The sequence below is a fragment of the Acanthaster planci genome, linkage group LG08 (genome assembly GCF_054643075.1).
Source record: "Acanthaster planci isolate LZ-2023a linkage group LG08, COTS_SCS, whole genome shotgun sequence".
Taxonomy (NCBI): domain Eukaryota; kingdom Metazoa; phylum Echinodermata; class Asteroidea; order Valvatida; family Acanthasteridae; genus Acanthaster; species Acanthaster planci.
The window spans coordinates 13127993-13144975 of NC_141784.1; the positions used below are offsets into that span (position 1 = coordinate 13127993).

Below are 16983 nucleotides of genomic sequence, written 5' to 3' on the forward strand. Positions count from 1 at the left end.
GCCCATTTCTATGAGATGGATGTTCACGCTGTGCACACAAAAGTCTGGTTACGGTTTAACCAAATGTTTCACAGCTGAACGGGGAACAAGATTCGCAGGATAATGCTACAAATGTCAAACGATGTCAGTCAGAAATAGATGTACCATTATTAAAAATGGTGCCTGTATATCAAATGATTTAATATCTAGGAATATACATTTATACTGTAGATAAATTGTTTGGATATAGTTTTACAAACAACATATACATGTAGTTTTAAAAAAAATTGTAGAATTAAGTCACTCCAAGGAGTCATTTGGTTATTTTTACTCTGATCTGAAAATTCTGAAGGAAACTCAACAGATAAATCAGAATAAAACACTACCTTAATTGTGAATATGCTGCCAAGGTGTAAAAATTACATAGAGAAAACCTTTCTCATTGGATTGGCAAGGTATGATAATAAATCTGTCCTTGCCAATTCCCCCCATCAGCCTCATGCCCAATGTGATTTTCATGTCCAGAACATGATAGATCAATTTTTTTAAAGTCTAATTCTGTAAACAGTGCGTGGACATTAACAAGTGGAGGCAGAACAAGGCAATTTGGTGCATTAAGATTGTAAAAGATTCTCAAGAAAAGGGGAGACCCATAGGGAAAACCCAGAACTATTTCAAATATGTGGCATATAAAATTCTAAAGGTACGAAGCCTGCACTGGGGTCTCCACCTGAATACTTAAGACAACATCCTTCCTTTTGACTGTTGGATTAAAATGGTAACTGACATGAGTATTCAATGTGATTAATTTTTCCTTTCATCCAATTTAACAGTGTACATGTACAACTGATTTGGTACCTTATTGTAGTTAGAATTTAAGCAAATTAACTTACAGGAAGTTCCCTGGGCCACGGTGCTGAGGGCAATATACATGTACATGTAGGCATACTTATGTGGACTTTAGAAAGAAGAATGGTGGATACATTTGTATTAAAAAAGTGAATCAGATTGTTTAAATATCCAGGGAAACATTGTCTTTATGAAAAAGATAAACCACACCTAACACAGAGCTGGCATCATGATTACCATGAGTAACACTTATACGCAATGAACTAGCCCTGTAGTCAATCCTGAGACAGATCCGGTAATTTAACGGGTGTTTGGTGAACACCGGTAGGGAAAATAATGCCGCAAAGATATATGGCTAGAGACAGGAGGAAGGAAAAAAAAAGTAGAGAGAAAAATTTCCTGACCGGTGGCAGCCAGGCAATGTTGGCTCACCTGGTGCTGTGTGTCGGGGTATATATCATTACCCGCCGATAGCGATTTGCGAGCTAGTTTGCATGCATGTAGTGTGTGGGCCTCCATCGTAGCTTGTGCATTTTTTTGATGTGGACACTTCCTTTGCCAAAGTGTCTCTCTTCTCTTTTTTTTTTGTTCTAGAACTCAACGAAGAGGAGGAAAGCCAAGAAGAGTGTGGGTTTGCCGACTACGATAATATATCAAAGAAAAAGCGCGGGGACAGCAGTTTGTTTATGCAAGCGAGAGTGAGGGTCAAGTGGCCGTTCAGCAAAGAGGCAACTTAATATATCTGTACAAAAAAGAACAGAAGAAAGAAAACAGCAGATTTAAAGTAAAAGATGTAGCCCTTTGAATGCAGTGGCGAGGTGCACTTATTGATATGAACTTCCTGTTTGCTATGGAGGTATAGGGTACAATAAAAACAAGTTAATGCTAGGTACATGTAAGGGTGCTTGCGGAATAACTTTTGAGCAAGAAAAGGATGTGGAGGGGTCACAGTTATAACATATATCAGGCTCTACTGAAGAAAAACCTTCGATTTTGATCTAGGTTTTTGGGGGTTTTTTTGTCAATGGGGATGTTGAAAGATGACTGAGGAGCCAAATGGGGGTGCAGTACATGCAGAAATTGCACTGGGTAATTGGTACGCCTGTGCATAGGTTGGAGGGTGTTGGGGGAGGGAACAGGTTTATATCCCACATCAGGCCTCCAGGAACTACATGAACTACCTGTATTTGTAGCCAAGCAACTGATCAATCACACAGCTACTAACCTACGCATTAAACAGTACCACTATTAATTTAAGAAAATGAATCTTTGACAGTGTGGCATACAAACAGGCCTACTGATACATGCATGGTAAGGATGCTCACTGTAGTGCAGCTACTTAAAATGAGCCGAGTATGGCCAAAAGCCATGCAAGGCAGCAAAAACCATAAGCAACAGTGGAAGAACTTTACAGACAGCGTAGTGGCTTTGATACTTTCAAATGCAGTGCAGGGGCAAGCACCCATGCCCTCTCGTAATGAAACTGGGAAACCCATATCCCCCAAACATTACTCATTCCCCAGTAGTTGTTGGTGGCATAGTAAATGCAGAGTGTACTCAAGTTCTTCCTGAATCTCTCTCATATAACATAAGCCTACACCATCACTGAACTTGGTGTAGTCTTGCATTATTATAAGGGAAAAGATGATGACAAATTGTCACAGCTTTCACTGTTGTTGACTTGAGTTGCTAACTCGGACTCGAGTCCCACTCGAGTCGTGATTTTTTTTTTTCACTTGAGACTTGACTTAACTAGGAAAACAATGACTTGGGACTTGACTAAGAAAAAAAATGACATGCGGCTTGACTAAATTTGACTTTGTGACAAACATTTGTTAAAAATAATAAACACAAACTTTTGGATGGCCACACATAATTGGTTAAAAAGAACACTCATCAACGCTGACCCTTTTAATGTAGGCCAGCAAGTGTGGAAGCAAGGTGTCTGGTTGTCCAAGTGTTGTACAGCCAGGTCTGCATGGGCAGGCCAAATGCTGTGATCGTGGCATGCCTATATTCATAGAAATTTTTTCATTCGTTGTTCAGTGCAGCAATTATTCTTTATTCCAATTTTTTTTGGAGGAAGAACAGATAATGTGAATTTTAAGTTATTCAATAATCATCAACTGACTTGGGAAAATCAGTGACATTTGACTTGGAGAAAAAATGACTTGGTAAAACACTTACAGCTTATAAACAAACCACAGTAATATCTCACGTTTCAAACAGTCGTACATGTAATTTAAGTTTAGGAGCACAAGTACAGCTAATTCAATGACAATAATTAGATGTCATTACTCTCCAACCAAGAGGGCACTGAAACTTGCCCAAACGAGTGTGCTCCTCACGTTTAAGGTAGCGTGTAGGGAGTCACTGCAGTTATGGCATCTCCTCTGAATGGCTTAGTCTATACACATCTTGCTGGCCATGTTAAGAGCATGATACACAATTCGTCTATGGAAAACTTCATGTGCCTTTTGATTTTGAGTAAAATGGACTGTTTTTTGATGGGATCAAAACAAAACTACAGTCAGGAGCATGGGGCAAGGTTACAGATGTTATGGTTAATGTACAAAGTTTGAAAAGATTGAGGGTTTAATTAACATTTGGATCCTAGTAGAAGCTTTCTCTGGGCCTTTATTTAAAAAAGGAACAAACATCAGAACCAGAGCTGTAATATTCGAGTATTTCCGGTCACTCCCAGGAGTAAACCAGCTTTCTACTAAGTTCAATTTTTAAATTGGATTTTTGTTTCTTCTGACAGGTAATCGCCCCCATAAAAGTGAATGGCTGTCTCAACAAGACATACCCATTACAAAAAGTGCATGTTCTTGTCATTAGATGTTCACAATTGCAAGCGAATCAAAATCGAGGAAATAGTCTAAAAATGATAAACAAATAAGCTGCAAAAGACATTTTTCTCTTCTGCCATACGGTAGTTTAAAGTACATGTATGTGGCTGTAATGATGGTCATGTGCCAAGAACTCTTGAATCATAATTGTAACACCGACGCCACATTGGCTGGAAAACAAATCATAAAACAGATGTCTAACACAAGGGGTACACAATCTTGTGCACAATGCAGTCATTCTCAGCTCCAGCGTTTCCATCCATTGTACTCATGACACCTCATCAAATTGGTCGTCAAGATATTGATCTATGTAAATCACCAGCAAACAATGACTCACTACTGTCTATTCCGGTATCGCCTGGGCCTGCCAATTTTGGTCCATACCAATTTGGGAAGCATTTCACGGGGGAGCGAGCGAAGGGTTGCGCGTTTGGTGATACGCATTTAGTAATTAACACCGATAAATTACTAATTAGCTCAGCTAGGGATAAACAGGGCAATGATAGCTTCCCCCTAATGTGTATGCACTAGATGAGATGGACACACAGCTGGGCAGTGTGTGCTGTGGGGATTATTGCATTAAGGCTGACACACAAGGGAGGGACAGTGCTGTCAAAATAAAGAGCTTGGAACGGTTTTGCCATGGGCCAAAAATTGCAACTGTACTTTGTTTGGCCAAAGGGTCAAAGAGCTTTTTGGATTTAAAACCAGAGGCTAATGTCAAAAATAAAGCATGTGAGTGGATTATTGCAGGCTTAGTTATTACCCCTTTTCAGGACAACTGCATCAATACTTCTCACATTATATTGGGCAGATGCAAGGCAACTTCTCTCTGTGACCACAAAACTCTGTTCTCACATACACTGAATCAATGGTACATGTACATCTAGTAACATTACACAAACAAGTACATGTAACTTTAAGTTGAACAATGCTGTAACTTGTGAACAGATACCCGTAAGCTACAGATTTTCTAGTTTGGGAAGTCTAATTGGTTATGCTATACCGACAACGGGGGAAATTTTGTTCACACTCACTTTGATCCTGACAGTCGACACAGTTACTTAAATACGAAAGTGATAGATAGACATCGCAGAAGAAAATGTACCAAGAGCAAACATACAGAGGATTAAGGGGGATTTAGGCTGAAAAATGAGACCGAAGCATCGGGGACAGCAGTTTGGATGGATGAGAGAGTTGAAGATTGAAACTGGAGGCAGAAAGTTAAGGGAGAGGTGCTGAAAGACAATGAGACGGGACAAGACACATAAAATCAGAGACAGACAGGCATCTCTTTAAAGCTCTTTCACTCAAGACTGCAGTATAAAAGAATAAGAATAAATAAGTAAAAGGGGATCACAGTGAGACAGAAAGAGGCGTGGGAAGGTTGGGGAAGAGCTCAGGGATGAGAGAGGAAAAGATGATGGCATTGAGAAGGAAGGGATGTACAGGCTATCTCAGATGGAATGTCTGAAGTCCTTTACCATTCCCACAGCTGTCTTGCAAATTCATAACCTTGCCTTTCTTTGACGAGTCCAACCACAAAAGTTACTTAGTGGCTATGCAGACCTAGTACCTTAGCAGCATCTGCAGAGCAATCTCCTTTCAAGGACCGGGAACTTTTACAAGCATGAGACTTTGTTAAATGTGAGTTAAAAAAAGGAGGGGGGGGGAAGAAGAAAAAGTGCACTGGCCTCGCATCTAAAACTGATTTGATTAGAGATGACAGCTATTTGATGAAAGTCACACAGCAACCAGCCTAGGCCTGTCAAGGTGCACGTAGGTGTCTGAGTGATGCCCATGTAGAGTAAACATAACCACATCCCTCTGGTAATTTACCTGGGATACCACCAAGAGATGTACGCTACACGACTACGGTTACTTAATGATGTAAGCAACGACACGAGCTGAAACATCTTGTCAAAATGATAAGTTCAACGCAATTAAAACAAAAATGGACGCAAAGAAATCAAGAAGTCAAAAGGCAGATGTACATGCAGTTCAAGTGTTCAGGAGCGATAACATGTGAAGCTGGGAATACTAAACGGGATCTACTACATGTACATAACAAAGGATTGGTGTTTGTATTAATGTATGAGTTGTAATGAGCAAGTGAGACTGGTGGCTACTGCTGCGAAACCTTGCCTCGCTGAATTTCTAGTTGAGTGTCACCCGGCAACCTCTAAATGGCCTGTGTACTTGCCAACTATGTTTTGCGTGTCGGGTGTACTGGTAAACGTACGGTATACCTGCAGAATGCAGGATTGGGGGAGGGGGGGAAGGGAAAGGTACATGTAGGAGCAAGGATGACCAATTTAATGACAAGATCAAAGGGGTGGGCAGAGGCTACAGATTGTTCCTATTGTGTCATTCTTAATGGACGGTCATCTATCTCACATGTCAGGTGCTTCCATCTCCTGAGAGGTGAATGAGATGCCTAGGTTGCAAACAATCTGGTGGAGAACATACGGTAAATGAAGATTGGACATATTACCTGCATGTATGGGGTACAGTGTACATGTACAAGCTCGACACATGCAACTTTGGTGGGAGTACTAGGAATCATCCAGAAATAAATGCATTCAGTCTCACTTGTTACATGGTTCGCTTCCACTAAGAAAGTACAGAAAAAGGATGATGAAACTAAGGCTTCTGTAGCAGTTTGCATATCGGCTCCATGCATGAGTACCACCACTATGACAGTCTGCCACCATCAGTGTATACAGTGCCATGCTTTGCCACGCTTTCATGAGAGACAGTGAGTTTAACTGCCCAAACACCACTGTCAGACAATAGCAAAGCACCTTATCAAAGTCATGCATGCAGCCCATAAATACCCCCTTGTTTCAGTGCGAGACTGAGGGCTCATTACAGCAGCTCCACAGAATGTTGCTACAATGTAGTTGCAGGCCCTAGGCGAGGAGGCTATGAGCTTCAATCCTCATTGCTTCAGGCACTTGCAAACTTCTTGGGTTCATATCATCATATACCGGTATTTGTACACAACTCACACTAATTAATGCCTAATTATGCAAATGGCTACATGCACATGTGGCTTAGGTTCTGCGGATGATGATAATGGCACACATGAGACCTATATATGACAAGTAGTTTGTGATACAGCACGCTCAATGAGCACACATCCACATTACTCCAGCGTTAACCATGGTTGAGCTAGTCATGGTGCATCTGACTGTGAAATTAATGTATGTGATGGACCCATTAATCGTCCATGCAATCAATGACTCAACAAACACTACAAACCACGGACTTAATCAAGCTTATTAGGCTGCAAAACTCAGGGGGGGGAAGGGTTTATCCTTTTCATGGTCAAAGAAACAGCATGGTCTGCTGGTATTGACATCTAGCTATTCTGCAAAAGTTCTATAACCAGGTAATTGGATGCATTGTAATAGAAATCTTTTCACCTACATGTAAAGCAAGACCTTTCCTAAATCCCCCAAAATACCTTGGTAATTGTACATTACTTTTTGTGGTCTGGGTTAGGGTTTCCCTGTCCCAGCCTAATTCCATGAACATTCCCAGAACCCAGAACATTCTTCTGGGGTCTCCTCTCACCCATAAAACTGTTATTTCTTCCCACTGTCTCCTCTTTACAGGTCTCCTCAGGCTTTTGGCTTAAAATACTTTCGGTGCCTTGGAGGATGGTAATAATAATGGAAGTGGCCAAACTCTTTCGTCTGCACCCCAGAACAGAACCCACAAGCACAGGCATGTACAGATAGTTGTTCAAGCATCACAGCAGGCAAGTGACAAAAAAATTCACATTCCTAGGTCTAAAAAAGAAAAAAAACTCCCTCCCAGTTGACATTGCCAGTTCTCAATCAATGGGAACATTTAACAGCAATCAATATCCCATCCAGGGTTATACGTGCAGCTAAAGCACAGAGACGGAAAAACTACAAGAGGAGGAAAACAGTGTTGGGGGGGAGGGGAACACAAAGCTGGCGTGTCCGGGACTTGATGAGGAAGGAGGACTTCGAAGTGTGGACTGAGTGAGTGAAAAAAAAAGTGCTTGCCCGGGCTCTGCACTGGTCTTAAACCATCTGCAGATAATACTCTCTGCGGAGTGTCATCCAACGTGATCTGTATTAATCACCATACACAGAAGAGCAGCACTGGGGTGAGAGGGAGGTTGGGGGGATGATGCTGAGGCAATGGGCCAATGAAGAAGATTGAGGACAGTGTTGGTGATAAAGGTGTCATTTTGATGCCTTTATGATAAACAGTTCACTCCGTTATTTTTTTCTTGTTTCAATATTACTTCTTTTTTGTTTCATACTTTATATTTGAGTAAATATAATGTACACGAGAATGTGAAGAGATTGAGGGGAGCCAATAAACATAAAGAAATTCACCGATTTCATCAGGTACCACGGCCACAGTTGTCATACTTAAGACAAATATATTCTGACGACATGTCTCTTTTTCACCACTGGAACTCGTAAGCAATGTTTTGGACGCCAACACATTATGGCAATGCATGAGTAGCACGACAGTAGAATTGTTGTGATGAGTGGCATGCAATCCTTGCATACTGACAGCACGTGCTTGCAGTCCAAATTCAATTGAAACTCATTGGACTGCACATCCAATCTATATGTGCCTTCACTTTCTAACTGCTGCAGTCCTGGCAGCTGATACTGAAGTGTACCTTGTTGGTCAACACTATGTACTATCTGTATAGGCCAAGTGTATGACATATTCAGAAGCATGATGAAAGTAATAGATATATTGCTGAGGTTGAAGTCATTGCTATCAACATCAGCCAGCAGTGGTAATCAGAGGGTCTGTCCACACATCAAGGGGAGTTGGGTTGGTGAAGAAGTTCTTTCCTTGCCTGTCACCTCTGCGACCTGGGTTCGATTCCTGGCTTGGTCCACATGTGGATTGGGTTTTCAGTCCCCTACCTGATTCCACAGGAAATTTCTTCTGGGGTTTTCCTCCCACCTCTAGAACTGTTACTGCTTCTCATTGTCTCCTCTCTACAGATGCACATGTAGGTGGATGCCGGTCATTTGGCGGCTGCCTGAGGTGCCCCTTTAAACCATCGGCTCGACCATGTTTAATGTCTTCATTGTACAGTGCATTTGAACATAAATAAATGAACTATTAATTATAAGGCAGCCCAATGGTGGTTCCACCTCCTTCAGACTCAAACGTTGAACAGCTAAAAGACTTTCTTTTTTCCCGAAAACCTGTGGACAACACCTAGTAGCCTATTTAAATAAATGTCGGTGAAGGGCAAAACCCCAATATAAAAACCTCCAAAAATATATCTGGTTTAAAAAGCAGTGTTGTATTCAAGTCCCTGCAAGTCCCTGTAAGTCCATCACAAGTCATTCAGTCTTAAGCCAATTCACAAGCTATTCAAATGAGCTGTGACAAAAGCATTCTTTTGTCATCGTTCACCCTGTTACTTATGACTAGCCTTGTGCAGGGACTTGTGACTGGACTTGTGAAGGGACTTGTGATGGACTCGAATACAACTCTGTTAAAAAGTTGAGCCAAAGGTGCATGTAAATGTCAGCAGAAACACCATATGACAAGTTTGACAAATGACAAGCAAGACTGGATTTGACTGACTGTATGAAACATTGAGGTTGCTGTGAGGATGCTCTGGCTCTTTTCAGAGTTTCCCGCAAAATCAAAGCAAGCTACCCACCCCCCAAATTTGAACAGTTCATGACATTCCCAACTAATTAACCCATGAATTATGGAATATGCATTAACTGCAATGGGGGACCAACTGTTCCTTAATTCTCAAGTTACACCACTCTGAGCTGTCATCATAAACACACTTTAAAACAAAACACTCTCATCAGAAGTCAAGAAAGAAAATTAAGAAAAAAATGGGGAAAAAATCTGGATTCCATCTCCTGAGCTGATCCAGATCCCACTGACACCTTAACGCTTCATGAACCACAGCATGTTGATACCGAGATGTGTTCTCAAGAAACACAAATGGACTGAAATCATTAAATATTGACAGCACAATACCGGGCCCTGTGGCGGCTGGGGATTGTTGTTCTGGCTCAGTGGTGCTCAACAATGCACTGCCGGGAATACGTACTGGATCACTGTCCAGGAACATGAACCATTATGTTCCTTAAAGCCAAGGATAGGCAATCAGACAGGAACTTTTGTTCAGAGGGCAATGGGTTACACATACACATGTAGTATACATGAACATGTATGTATGTATTATTCCTCCCCTTCCATTATATTCATACTCTGCTATGTAAATAATCAGTACAGGGGTTAAGTAAATTTATGTCTGCTGTGAACCTGGTCTTCAATTACCATGTGTTGTTGTCATATCAATTTTAATTTACGGGCTGAATTTCAATAGGAGTGCCCTGTGCACATTTGAACAAGAAAAAAGGGATCTGAAAAGTCAGTGTGAATGAGGAGGCAATAAAAAATGTCACACTTGGGAAAAAGCTTGACTACAAACAAATATTAGGCATATTAATTGTAATTAGAAGGAAATGAAAACCTGATTGATAAATGGCATGTGTGTTTATAATTTGTGTTCGTGTTGAGATTGAGCCTGTTCTTTTTGCACATTATTGGGGCAATTATAAGTTAATGATATGAAACTGTAATTGAAGGGAATTACCCCTGACCTGTCTATGCTCCAAAGAAGAAAATAAAACAATTATGAATACTGAAATCAGATGCAGTGATCAAAATAAAATTGCACAGAATGTGTGTTGTTCGAAGGAGTCCTTGGCCGAACAAGTAAGGCGGCTATAAAATCAACACCTCCACAACTGCCCCATTTGAACAATATATCCATAGTCCACATGTAAATGGATTCATTAGGGTCTGTCCTTGCCTTGGTAATTCAGTCCTCCAAACTGATAAATCTAAGGATATCATTTCCAGTGTGCGAACCTGCTGTTTCAAATGCCACAAAAACCCCAGTCACAAGTGGCCTGGAAACGGACTTCTTTTATGACCAAATGACTAAATACCGCACACTTTTTGTCTGTGTGATGAGGTTTATTCCATGCTTTGTGTGGTCAAATTTCACTAGTGCAAGTATTACAGAGTCATCAAAAACTTTAAATGTGCATGTACTTTTTGCAATAGGCAGAATGTCAGCCATCTCATGAATCTTCTTCAAGTTCATCTTCAGAAGCTCTGAGCTTTCTCTATGCTCTCAGACAGCGAGAGATAATAGCTTCCACTGATCATCCATAACACGGACAAAAATACCCCCTTTGGAGACATCGGCAGCGTCATCAAGCCCATTCACTGTTGGTGAATCACATAAACAGGATGTTCGGCACCAAAGCAAATGACTCTTTTGCAACAAACGAGTCTGAAATCTGCCTAACGAGACTCAAGTCTCCTTCTAAGTGTGCTCCATGGTGTAACCGCACAAAATGAGCACAAGCCCTACGCACAGTGCAGAGACTTCAAACCAAACAATGGCAGGAGAGATCGTATCCCCTTGGAAAACAAGGTGGCTCAATTTCAGATGTTCCCCGCTGTAACTTGAGAAGACTTTCTCATTATCGTTTCTGTCCCCCTCCTCGCTTGCCGTTTCTTTTGTCTTTGTTCTTTATCTCTCTCCCTAATTTTTTTTTTTTTCTGTTGAAGTGCCTGTCTTGTTCAAATACGTGATTCACACATACTGGACAGATCATCACGGCATGGTGGCCCTTGTGTCTCTGCAAATTGCCAGGAGAAGGTCTGGGGGCCATGCCAGACGCTGCTCCCAGTTTCACCCATGAACGTTCAGACGTGGGACTGCGCCCGAAACCAATACTCTTTACACAACGATGTACATTGAATTGAGGGCCTAAGAAGCACGGATGCTTTGTGCCTATGTCAATATTGCTGCTAGTCTAGGATACTGGGGCACGGAGCTAGAGCAGAGCTGTCGATATTACTATCCTCTGCATGGCTAGATTTGAGAAACTATCCAAAGTCAATCTGTGATGCTGCACGGCTACATGTGGCAGGGTTGCAGAGATAATAATTTCAAAAGTGGTTGTTCGGTTGCCAACAATATGATAAACATCCTTTGAAACTTTAAATCTCTGTGAATCAAAGATCTTGAACAGCTCGTGAATGGAGAAACCGGAAATTCAAAGCAAAGGAAAGAAATGTAAGAAAGTGAAAACAACAAATATGTAAATGCCATGACACCAGAACATTGTTTAAAAAACATCATGCAAACACTAGAAACCAACCATGGTGAAATGATGCTTCAGAAACATGTCAACTAAAAGCAGTTACATTTCCAACACGTACATGCTGGTATGTATAGCAGATTGGGTGGTTTTCTGTGTTACAAGAATGGCTTGTTATGCTCCAATAATTCGCATACAACAGAAGTGCTAACACTGAAGTGTAAACAATAAAGCTACCACTGAAAAACCTTTACAGGTAATTCACTTTCATACACATGTATACTGAATGGAAACTAAATTTTTTATAAAGGATTAGCAATAAAGATGGCACAGCTTAAAGCAGGTAATGAAGTATAACAGGTGGAAAATATTCAATTCTAAAGAACTGTTTGGATATAAAATTCTGCATTTGACCTTGCAAGCTTCTTGGCTATCTTCCGATCTCTTCCTTTCAGCTTATAGATGTCACTGGGGAGAAAAATAGTTGCAATTATTTGACGCAAGGCTACGGGTGACTGACAGTGCATGTGTGTGAATGGGTGTCCCACTGTGCCTTATCACAAACTTGCAGCCTTCACCAAAATTTCATTATCAGTCAAAGAATATTACCCCCAAAATGATTGAGCACAACATTTTGGGGTTATTACACCCTGAAGCTACCAGACCCTGCAGTCATCTAAAAAAAAAAGAAACAAAAGAAAAAGAAATTGTCTGAGTCATGACTTCAGCAAGATTTTTGGCCTTGTGTTTTACCCCAAAAAATTCGGTATGAGCGCATCGTTCATTATCTTACTATCTCCGGGGAGTATGCTATATTTAATTATCCTTTCTTTCTGCTACCAAGTCTTCAACACTGAGACCCCGGGAAGATTTTATCTCTAGGTTTATTAGATAAAACCAAGCAAAAGCAGATGTTCTTATTAGGAAAATTTTAAATGGAGATTATGACGCGTGTGCAAGCAGCACGTGTCATAACAAAGGGGTTCCTCTTTGTGAGGAATTCCAAACTATACAAAGCTCCCCGGCTTATGTGTTGATCCATTTGTACATAACTGAGAGATTCCGATAAAATGCACAAGTCAAAAAGATCAAAAACATTTCTTACTCCATACTGTCTGTCTCTGAAAGGTTAACTATTTCCCCTACAGTATCCAAGAGTGCAATTGAATATATTCTGGATAGTTCACACAAGTTATATCCAATAAGCTGTCAAGGGATTGGCATCTGACGTCGGCAGACTACACAAGGGAAGAAGAAGATATAAAGACCCAACCATGAGCTGTGATCCCCTGGCCCATGGGTTCTAGAGGTTATTTTACAGTAGTCATGACGTCAAATCGCCTAAATTACTGGCAGGTGGCACTATGCAACTCACCTCAGAGGGTGAATGCAAGGGCCTGTTGTAAGCCACAGGGCTGAGAGTGTAAATTACACTTACTCTTAAGGGAGCAAATGTTAATGATTATAAAAGCAACCATGCAAATTTATTATTTAAGAGCCTGCAGAATTTAGAGCCTCCAGAGGGAAAGTCAAATGCCTCAGTGACTGGTGGCACAAAAAAGTCATTTGTGATTTGGTAATAGCATCCTGAAAGAGTGTGAATAATTCATGGTTACTATTTCGGCTGATTTGCTGGTGGTAATATGCAGATGAGGCACAATAATGCAGCCTTTTTGAACAGGAGGGGCACATCCATTTATTCATAGCACCCCATCATGTATTGGCCAAATGTGGGCAATATTCAAATCTTGCCCGTGGTCACTGGCCTCTTGGGATGGAACCATTAGACAGGAAACTGCAATTATTTAATCAGTGAGTGATGTAGTAAGGAAAAACTCACACCACACGCGTGACATACATGCACTTGAGTGGGGACCAGTTATTCTCCATGCTTCAGGGCACACCTCTATAAGGTGGTTGAAAGCATTACAGGATTTTGAGCCATGGTAAACAGCTATGGCAGAGAGCGCAAACTCAGTTTAACCCTGTAAGTTTGCATTCAAGGGGACACGATGACAGGATCTCCTGGAACCAATCCTACCATTGTACCTTCCCCGATACTATCTGAGAGCAAAAAAAAAAGCAGCCTAATAAATAATTCATTACTAAAGCAGAGCAGACAACCTGTAACCTGCACCTCAGACTTGTGACTTCATCAAGTACAAAACATCATCTGAAGGTTTCTGACATGCACAGCTAATCTGATCCAAAATGGTATCCCTCTCATGAAAGATGATGAGTTAAAGGGCAAGTTTGTTTCACACGGATCTGGATCTCGATAACTGATCCCATTGCTGGTTTGCTCCATCCATTAGGTGGGTTTTGGTGTCAGTGAACCAATCACGGATCACTGATTGCGATCCGGATCGCGATTCGGATTTGCATGAAACAAACTGGCCAAAAGGTCACTGCACAGACAGTGAAGAAAAGTAGGAAAGATGATTACACTGACTTGCCGGCGCTTGACCAAGCTCAAGTGTATACTGTATGCACAGAGACTGCAAATATGTTTTAGTGCTGGAAGGTAAGTGTTCATGTGTACCAAGCTGAAAGGTGCAAGCAAAATAAAGTTGTTTATACCTAGGAATAGGATGCAGTATAGAGGAAGGGGGAATCCATTATTGTCCCCTTCCCTCACCAAACCTTCTTTGGTTAAGGACCACAGGACCTTTAATATCAGACTTTAACAAACACATGTATATCCCATGTGCATTATATAGTGGATACTGCTATTTCACTGGCTTGAGATTATCATGCGATTAAAACATGAATATCGTCACAGCTTTCACGAAGAGACAATTTTCTCATTGGATTGCAAAACATAGGTTTTTGAGAAAATCACATTTTGAAGTTGTTCTCTTTTTCAAACACTTAATTTCGTACACTTTAGCATTCCTTTAAATTCACCAATGCTACTCCATGAAAGAGGGGATGTTACATGACACAAAACTACAAAACTAATATTTGTAGAGGTTAATTAAAGTTGTTCATTTTGCAAACAAACAAGATTGTCTGTTCATGAAATCCTAAAATTTGTGCTTAAAATTGTCTCTTCGTGAAAACTACACACAGTCAGGGTAGTCAAATTGTCTCTTCGTGAAAACTGCAAAACCAGTTTTGCCCATGGTTTTGATCTTTTTGCCAACGTTATGTCTATGGAAGACAAAATTGTCTCTTCCTGAAAACTAAGAAAGCAGTTTAGTTGAATATTACCTCACAGAGATAAACGTGATCGGGGTGATTTCAGTAGATTTGGTAAAAAATGATTACATTAAGTTGTAGGCATTGCATAGCCTAGTTGATTTTGCCAAAAAACAGAAACTTGAAAAAATCATGATTTGGGGTTGAATTGTTTCTTTGTGAAAACTGTGACGATATGTTTGAACCTACGGTACAACACTTTAACACTGCCAATTCTGCATCATTTGGGACACAAAGATGAAGCATGTACACACACACAACATGTACATGTATGTATGTAAACATGGCATACCACATGTGTGCAAAGTGTTGAGGCAGCCTAGGGTATGCACATCCTGCAAAAGAGTTTAATGTACCTCTCTATTTCATTACCAACAGGAAGCTCACTAACCAAAGCTTACATTACCGTATTTGAATTTACAAGTTTCTATAAGAACGTTGGCATAACTTAAACAGAGGAATTGTTGACTGCTTTAACTGGGACGTCCATCTGTAGTTGAACTTTTTACTTACTCGAGGATGCACGGCACGCTCAATGTTGCCTTGGGTGCCACACAAGCACATCACGACTGCATGACCCAAGTAACATCAGTCAACAATTCGTTGGGTACCCGGCAGAAGGGCGTAAGAAACACACTCTCTTTATTTAGTAAAAACGGATATAATTTACTACAAAATCAACCTGGGCTGTACAAAAAGCAACCTTTGAACAACTTATTAAAGGACTTGGGCTTTTTTTTTTTACTTTTTGCTAAGAAATCTTCATATTTCATTAGAGAGTTGCATACTTTCGTCCTTTTGCCGGGAAAAGTTTTTTTGCAGTGATCATGCTTCCCGACAAAAGGGCCTAAGCGCTTACGCCCTTCTGCCGGGCACACGACGAATTGCTTCATGCAAAATGCTGAATGTGATTAAACACATATCCCTGTCAGCTCAATGGTGTATAGGCAATAGATTTACATGATGAGACAGTGTCAGAAGATGAGCACGTGAAGACATACATACAGCATATACTTCACACTGCTACACTGAGACCCCTTGCAAATGCAAGCCTTGCATGCACCAAAAACAACTCCCAAACTGGAAAATTCAAGTGGTGCAAAAGCTAATTATTGCTTGCCTCTAACGACGTGTGGATGTTAAGGCATTCACAGACAGGAATAGAAGACCGATTACCCTAATCCTCTACCAGTCATTAATAACTTTGGTAGAGTCACGGCTGTCGTTACCGTAGTGGACCTTGCCTGAGGGTCTGTTAATTAATTGTTGCCATGCTACTCCTACATCACAATTACACAATAAAGATCAGGCCACAGTACCGAGTTTGACTCTCTTCGTATCCATGGATATGTACTTGCAAGCAAACCTTACTGGAAATTTGGGGAATACATGGTCACTTCTCTAAAAAGTGACATGAGAGATTATTGGGCCATTATATAAATTGGGGTACAATTTCTTTCATGTCCCTGTCACATTTGGCATATAATTTTTTAAGTTCAGAGCACATTTTCTAATTTTCAAGAGTAATGAATTATGCAAGTTACATCTGCCAAACAACTAAAAATAGTTTGAAATGTTGAAATAAATTTCAGTGATATTGCTATGTCAAATTAAACATCAGGTGGAACAGGGACACAAAAATGTCACACTCTGGACCCTGAATTTATTGAAAGACCCAATTCCAAGATGAGATGATGTACATGTAGATTCAAGCTGAAGAGCAAGGAAAGTACATGTACAGTATGTAGTGAGTATACCCTATTTCAACTGAATTATTTGCTGGTACTATAAAAGATGGAAATAAATAACAAAATTATATACCAATATGATAATCAAATTTGAACCACATATTTGTCTATGAGTAGAATAATTGCGATAAACCTCACCCAACATTTCATTGACAAAAGAAGTCAAAGTCAGGACTATCTTTCAAC

General features: G+C 40.5%; 1 protein-coding gene across 9 annotated transcripts in view; it reads right to left on the reverse strand.

Moving 5' to 3' along the window:
• LOC110977379 (thrombospondin type-1 domain-containing protein 7A-like) overlaps positions 1-16983 on the reverse strand; it is a 164472-nt gene that overhangs the window by 109507 nt on the left and 37982 nt on the right. For 3 of the 9 annotated variants that reach the window (XM_087139759.1, XM_087139762.1, XM_022231449.2), the window contains one exon: positions 12263-12316. The exons of the other annotated variants lie outside the window; for them this stretch is intronic. The gene's annotated coding sequence lies outside the window, so the exon portion shown is untranslated. The remainder of the gene's footprint in view (positions 1-12262; positions 12317-16983) is intronic. 9 annotated transcript variants of the gene reach the window in all.